We start from the raw sequence: 7,307 nt of genomic DNA, 5'->3' as shown, positions 1-7,307 counted from the left end.
TGTCCCTCAAAGGCTTGGTCAGGCACACCTGTAGCCTGCCCCTACGCATGTGTGGCTACTGTTATTCTTTTGTTTAAGCTGCAGCTGCTGATATAAAGAAAGGAACAAAGGATAAACAACCCACGTGGAGTTTATTTACCAGAAAAAGGGGGGGAGGGGTATGGGTAGTCAGTCAACCCAAGAGGAGCCAAAAGGAAGAGAGCGAGGGATGGGTGGCAGGACCTTTTAAAGGAAAGGTTGCATATGCGCACTGGGGTTTTGCACCTCACAGGTTGCAATGCATGGCGGGTGAGTGAGTGCCCCATTGTTAGGGGGCGGGGTCAGGGTCATCCAGGTGTATTGTTCTTACAATCCCGGCTGTTGTTCATTATAAAAGTTGGAGAATTGGGCGTGGCAGGTTAGGGAAGTAGGGGCGAAGATGTCTTAAGGCTGCTTCCTGCTGGCCTGGGGCGTTGACTGTCTTTGGGGGGTTGGGGTGATGCCACGTCCTGGGGTTGATTGTTGTTTCATTGCAGTCCGGGCCATATGGTACACTCTGGTGCCTTTTAGACCTGGCAAGATGTTCACAGAGCAGAGGACAAGGTTAAGTTTAGAAAAAAAAATTTTTTTCTTAGGTCCTGTCACTTGAGGGGAAGATTGTAAGAGGGAGGGGTTCCCGAGGTGTCCCGAGATGAGGGAAGGGAAATTGGGACTGGGGAAAGGTTGGATATTACCTGGAGTGAATCTGACCTGTTTGGATCTGATTCGGCTCCCTGGAACTTATAAGAGTCCTTAAAGTTTGGGAAAACATAAAGATTAGACATATTAAATCATATCTAGGTGGTATGAAATCTTTCTGGTTACCTTTAACCAGAAGGCACAAACACTTGGTGGTCCTTGTATCTTTAGATCCATGGCTTTTAGGCTGGCATTCCTGTAACAACAGCTAAGTAAGTTATTGTGAGATACTTTGGAAATTAATGAGCAGAGTGTAATTAGAAGCAGGAAAGTTTAAATCAGCCTTGTAGAAATTGAGCCTTATTCTTCTGAAATAGGAGGCAAAGTAGATGATTTCAGTGTCCTCTGAAACCTAAGGGAACAGGGTCCTGTTGTAGAAACTGTGTGTGAAGGGTGAGTCTCAGGTGGAGAAGTAAAGGGCTTGAGGTGGGATAAGTGAATCCAGTGAGGAAGGCCCTCAAGCTTAGCTGCTGTTGGAGCGACAAGAATTACTTTGAAAGGGCCCTTCCACTTAGGAGAGAGGGGAGAGGGGCTCTGGTCTGGAGGAGAAAGGAGTACCTGATCCCCTATATTAATTGGAGAGGTACAGGGGGTAGCACATGGTGGAGGTAGAGAGTAGTCAGCAAATTCCCAAAGGAGGGAATGGAGATGATGAAGTAAAGGTGTAAGCAAGTGGTCAGGGAGAGGCGAGAGTTTAGGTGAGAGGCCAGGTGTTAGAGCCGGCCGCCCACACATGAGTTCAAAGGGTAAAATGAAAAGTGGTTGTTTAGGGAGAGCCCTAAGCCTGAAAAGGGCCAGAGGCAGAAGCTTTACCCAGTCAAGGTGAAGTTCCTGTGACATTTTAACCAGAACAGTCTTTAAAGAACTGTTAGTTCTCTCCACCTTCCCTGAGGACTGGGGGTGGTATGGAATATGAAAATGCCAAGGAATATTGAGAGCTTTAGACAGGGTTTGAGAGATCTGAGAGGTAAACTCAGGACCATTGTCTGACTGAAGAGAGGCTGGAATCCCAAACCGGGGGATAATTTCCCTGAGAAGGATGTCAGAGACGGTCTGAGCTTTCTTGTTAGTAGTAGGAAACGCTTCTACCCACCCTGAGAAAGTATCCACTAGTACCAGGAGGTATTTAACTCGCCTGACTGTGGGCATGTGGGTGAAGTCAAGTTGCCAGTCAGTCCCTGGGAGAGAGCCCCTAGCCTGGTGTGTGGGAAAAGGGGAGCTACGATACCTGGAGTTAGGGTTTGACATCTGACAGGTTTTACAGGAGGCAGTGATAGTTTTAAGAAATTTAACTCCTCAGAAGTAGGTTTGAGGTGAGCCTTGACAAACAGAGAAAGAGCCTTACTGTTAGGGTGGAAAAGCTGGTGTAAGTAGGACAGAATTTGTCTCATGTCAGGAGGTGGCTGTGAGGATGTGGGTTGTAGTGTATGAACTCCCTGTGGTGGGTGAGGTAGATCTGGGCCTTGGAGGGCTGCAGCCCTAGCTGCTCTATCAGCCCGATTGTTGCCCCTAGAGATAACAGAGCTGTCAGTCTGATGTGACCGACAGTGAATAATTCCTATAGCTTTGGGGAGGTGAGTGGCCTTTAGCATGGCCATAATATAACCTGAGTTAGTTATGAATCCTCCTCTTGTAGTAAGTAGCCCACGTTCCTTCCAAATAGCTGCGTGGGACAGGAGGATATGAAAAGCATATTTAGAGTCTGTATAAACATTTAGAGAATGTCCCTGTGCCAATTGGAAGGCACGGGTGAGGGTTATTAATTCAGCCTGTTGGTTAGTAGTGTGGGCAGGAAGTGCCCGTGCTTCCACCACCCTGGTGTCTGACACTATGCCATAGCCCGCTTTACAGTTCCCCTCATGTAAAAAAGAGCTGCCATCTGTGTACCAGGTATAGGTGGCCTGAGGTAGTGTGCCCTCCTGTATGTGTGAAAGATGGGGCAATAGTTCCTCCAAGGTTTCAATGCAGGAATGAGCTGGAGAATAGTTAGCATTAGGTTGAGGTAGAAGATTTGAGATATTAAGGGGTGGGCAAGATTGGAAACTAAGCGTGGAATCTTCTACTAATGCCACCTGGAGGGAAAGAACTCGGGAAGGAGGTAGAGTTTGTAAGCCTCTATAGGTTAGGAGATGGGACAGGTTGTGATGAGAGAAGACAGTGATGGGTGACCCAAAGGTTAATTTCTTTGACTCACGGATAAGGAGCTCAGCAGCTGCTGAAGCACGTATGCAGGATGCCCACCCTTGAGTAGTCAGGTCTAGCTTCTTCGACAGATAAGCTACAGGTGCAAAGGAAGGTACTAGCTGGTGACCTAGAACTCCAAGGGCAAATCCTTCCTTTTCTGTTACATAGAGGGAGAAAGGACGAGTTAAATCTGGTAGATGAAGAGCAGGGGCTTTCAGGAGAGCCTGTTTAAGTCTCTGAAAGGGCTTAGTAACAGGGTTAAGGAGGGGTTCATGTGGAGGTCCGAGAGCTGCCTCATAAAGGGGGCGGGCAAGGAAGGAGTAAGAGGGGATCCAGGTACGTAAGAAGCCAGCTATTCCCAGAAATGATAAAATCTCCTCTTTAGTAGAAGGAACTGCAAGAGACCCGATTAAGTTTTTCCTGTCTACAGTAATAGCTTTGTGGGTTGCGGTAATGGTTAGTACCAAATAGGTGACCTGAGGAGTAGACAATTGAACCTTAGAAGGTGAGACTCTGTAACCCCTGCTAGACAGGAAATTTAGGAGGGTGGAAGTGTCAGTCGGGCTAACTTCCAAGGAGGGGCTACAAAGTAAAATATCATCTACATACTGTATGAACTTGAATTTAGGGAAAGACAGAGAGAGCAGGTCAGAAGCCAGGGCCTGACCAAAAAGGTGTGGGCTGTCCCGGAAGCCCTGAGGTAGGACAGTCCAGGTGAGCTGAGTGGAGACATGAGTATCTGGATCAGTCCAGGTGAAAGCAAAGATATTTTGAGACCGGGTGTGGAGGGGTATAGAGAAAAAGGCATCCTTAAGGTCTAAAACTGAGAAGTGAGATGTCCCCAGGGGGATAGTAGAGAGGAGTGTGTAAGGGTTAGGAACCACAGGATGGAGGGGCACTACTGTAGAGTTAATGAGCCGGAGGTCCTGAACCAGACGAAAAGTCCCATTAGGTTTTTTTACTGCCAGTATAGGGGTGTTAAAGGGGGAGGAGGTAGGAAGAAGTAGCTTTTTCCTTAGGAGGTCAGAGATAATAGGTTTAAGTCCCTTAAGGCTCTGGAGTGGGAGTGGGTACTGAACTTGAGCAATGTACCTAGAGGGGTCCTGTAACTGAATGACAATGGGGGGATGGTGTCTAGCCACAGAAGGGTTCTGGGTGTCCCAGACCTTGGGGTCTACCTGAGAGGCTGGTAAAGGAAATGACGTACTGGAACCTGTAGGGTGAGTAGCTAGGAGGAGGAGGGGAGCCGCTGGCAAGTCTGGAGTTAGGCGAATGTGGGGAGCAAAGGATATAGAAGCTCCTACCTTAGCTAGAAGGTCCCTCCCTAGTAAAGGTACCGGACAAGTCGGTATAACCAAAGACGAATGAGTAAGGGGAATCCTCCTAAAAATACAGCTAAGCGGTGGAGTCTGCTGAGGTAAGTAAGGCTGTCCTCCTACCCCGACAATAGGAAGACGAGAAGGAGAGGTGGGTCCCCAAAACTCCTTTAGGACTGAGTATGTGGCACTGGTGTCCAAAAGGAAAGAGATAGACCGCCCTGATACTTTAATGTCCACCCGGGGCTCCCTTTCAGAGATGATGGTGGTTGGGTCAAGAGAGCCTGGGCCTCGTCATTCATAGTCATCTATAGCCAGGGCTAAGAGATCAACTGGAAGGCCGTCTGTATTTGATGTCCTCTTGTCACCTGGGACACGGGGACAGTCCACTGACCAATGGCCTACATCCTGGCATCTAGGACATGGCTTTCATGGTGCACGGGGGTTCGGGCAACCCGGGACCAGTGCCCTTTCTGACCACACTTCAAGCATGGATGCTGCGGTACTCTGGCCCCAGAGAGCAAGGGATCCCGGGCAGATGCTGAGGCCGGTCAGATGGCTTCAGCTAGCATCTGGTATCTGTTCTTAAGGGTCTGGCTATCTCTCCCATGGTACACCTAAAATGCCACTCTTAGGGCCTCATCCTGTGGAGTCAGGGGTCCTTTCTCCAAATTTTTAAGTTTAGCTCTAATGTCAGGGCAGCTCTGAACAAAAAAGTATGTCATGAGAAGTTGTCTTCCCTCTAGCGTCTCAGGGTCTAAGTTAGTATACTGTAAAAAGGCTTGTTTAAGACGCTGTAGGAATTGGGAAGGATTTTCTGATTTGTCCTGAACTATATCTAGGAGCTTATCATAATTTATGGGCTTTAGGGCAGCCTTACGGAGACCAGATATGAGGCAAGTTACAAACTGATCTCTAGCCAAAATACCACCCGGGGTGTTATAATCCCAGTGGGGTTCCTTCTCCGGGACAGCGTCATTTCCAATAGGGTGAGTTGGCTGAGTCTGATGTATCTCATCTGCACATGCCCTCGCATAATTCCAAACTCGCTCGTGCTCCTCATGTAGTAAGTTGTTACTTAAAATCATGAAGACATCATGGAAAGTAAGACTATAAGACTGTGCAATGTACTGAAATTCCTTTATAAAGGCAGTGGGGTTAGAGGTATAGGATCCTAATCTGTGCTGAATCTGAGAGAGCTCTGACAGTGGAAAGGGAACATGAACTCTAACCACGCCGTCCACACCGGCTACCTCACACAAGGGGAGGATAGTGGCCAGATTGGCTTTGGTAGATCGCGATCCCATTCGAGAATGAGTAGTAGGTGGGGTGAAGGTGGGAGCCAGGGGTGGGTGTTTGGAAGCGGCTGAGTCAGAGGAAGCTGGAGCAGGGACGATTGAGACAGAAGAGAGAGAAGGTTCAAGGATCTTAGTAGAAGCTTTAGAAGGCGCAGTTGGAGGGTGAAGGCGAACCGGTGGAGGTTCATCAGCTGGATCTGAAAGACCCGCTCGAAATGCCCCTGAGCCCCCTGCCCCGAAGCTGCCGGGGCCTCCCAAGCCTTCACCCTGGCAGGGCTCGCGCCCCCGGCCCGCCCCGCCTGGCACCGAGCCTCGGGGCTGGGGCCGAGCAACGAGCACCAGATGGGCAGGCCCGAGAACGAGCACCAGGTAGGCTGGGGCCGAGCAACGAGCACCAGGTGGGCCGGCACGAGGGCGAGCACCAGGTGGGCCGGCACGAGAACGAACACCAAGGGAGCCGGCCTGGAGCCCTGCCCCTGAGCCCCGCCCGATGAGAAACACTCCGTCCCAAGGTCTCCGCCCCCAAGGTCAGCCATCTGGACGCGGAGGGGGGGGAATTGAGTCTGTTGTACCAGACACCAGACCTTGAGAATATGCTGATCTGGAATGGCTCTGTGTCTTATTTGAACCATCCAATAGAAATGATTCTGTATTTCGCCTCATTTGAAAGACTCTGTGTTTCACCTCATTTGAATAACTCTGTACTTTGCCTCATTTGAATAACCCTGTATAGCGCCTCATATACATTGACCAATGGGAATAGCTCTGTACAATGCCTCATTAGAATTATCCAATAGAATCCCTGCTCCTAGCTTGCGCCTTTTTCCCTATATAAGGACCCCTTTCCCTTGGCTCGGGGCGCTTAGCCACACAAAGGCTAAGTCGCCCCGGGTACCCGCGTCTCCAATAAAGCCTCTTGTTTTTTGCATCCAGTTCGTGGCCTCGCTGATTCCTGGGTGTGTGGGTCTCCCTCTACGAAAGTGCCTCTTCGGGGGTCTTTCAGATCCAAGTCTATAAGATTTAATTCAGGCTTAGATTCCATAGCCAGAAGAATTGGGGATGAGGAGGGAGAGAGAGAGTGTTTAGCAGATAGATAGAAAAAAGCCTGTACATAAGGTAACTCCTTCCATCTTCCGGTTTGCTGACAGAAGTTAGATAAATCCCAAAAAACCTCGGGGTCTAATGTCCCGTTTGGGGGCCAGTGAGACTGGTTCTCTAAGGAATACCTAGGCCATTTTTTTTTGTGCTGAGATGTGTGAGTCTGGATGCCTTAACGAACGGCATGAGGTTTAAGGGTTTTAAGTTCTCTAAAAGACATCCCAGTGGTGTGGATGGGCTTATTTCCTTAGTTGGCTTATTTCCCATGGGTGAACAAGTTAGAAACCGGTAAAAGCCCCTCTCCGGATGCTCGTCAACCCGGGGGGGGGGCTACCGAGGGGCCTTAGCCCGATAGACCCTGGGTCTGAATAGGGACTCAGCCATCCCGAAGAACAAAAAGAAAACAGAAGAACCCAACAGTAGCTACTGCTGGGACCACCCTTAGGAAGTAAGCCAAGAGCGATTGTCGGCGAAGGGGGTCGACCGTAACCGTGAAGGTCGTGGCCGGGTGGTCCCCCGCCTCCAAGAACACCAGAGGGGTGCCAGAACATCAACGGTCAGTCCCTCGGGTTCAGGGAGACGTTTACGCTGACTGAAAGGGGTAGCCTTACCGAATTGGGTCCGGTGTTGTATGCAGAGTCCCAGCAAACTGGTGAGATGGAATGTGGATTGTCTATCCGTGTGTTAAGGGTAC

The sequence above is a fragment of the Cricetulus griseus genome, chromosome X, assembly GCF_003668045.3.
Source record: "Cricetulus griseus strain 17A/GY chromosome X, alternate assembly CriGri-PICRH-1.0, whole genome shotgun sequence".
Classification (NCBI taxonomy): Eukaryota; Metazoa; Chordata; class Mammalia; order Rodentia; family Cricetidae; genus Cricetulus; species Cricetulus griseus.
Note: the sequence above shows the minus strand (reverse complement) of the source record.